Source organism: Mastomys coucha, unplaced genomic scaffold, assembly GCF_008632895.1.
Source record: "Mastomys coucha isolate ucsf_1 unplaced genomic scaffold, UCSF_Mcou_1 pScaffold13, whole genome shotgun sequence".
Classification (NCBI taxonomy): Eukaryota; Metazoa; Chordata; class Mammalia; order Rodentia; family Muridae; genus Mastomys; species Mastomys coucha.
In genome coordinates, this window is record NW_022196895.1 from 54,361,947 (window position 1) to 54,362,507 (window position 561).

Below are 561 nucleotides of genomic sequence, written 5' to 3' on the forward strand. Positions count from 1 at the left end.
GAAGCAATGATAATAGCCCCCCTAGGCTTTAATATTGTTTGTTTCATGAGGCCTTGTGGGGAGCAATGTTCTAGATATAGTTATTCATTAACGCAAGTAAACATTGAATTACAGGAAAATTAAGCTTTCCACCAAACCCCAACTTGGTATCCCATCCTAAAGGCAGTCATTACAAAGTGTAAAAGGCTGCAGCAGCTCTGGGTGGAATTATGAAATGGGTGAGCTCTGCAATCAGTATTTTCAACTCTATTCTTCTCCCCTTTGGAGCATCATCATGAGGGAAGATAGTGCCTGTGTCTCCCTGCTTCTGTAGAAGGGTGGGAGCCAAACTTCTCCGTGAGTACCTTGCTTTAAGTGGCAAATTGTCTCATTGTGAAGATGGGGACAAGTTGCTAGTCTTTGGGGTGAGACCAATTAGCCAACACACATAGCCTTTCCCCTTTGCCTTCCTCAATAACGGGTCTACAAGATTACCCTCCTTACACTCAATCATGGGAGGCCTATAAGAAATGAGGCCATGGATGAAAGTGAGCTAGGAAAATTGCTCAGTTAGCCATCATT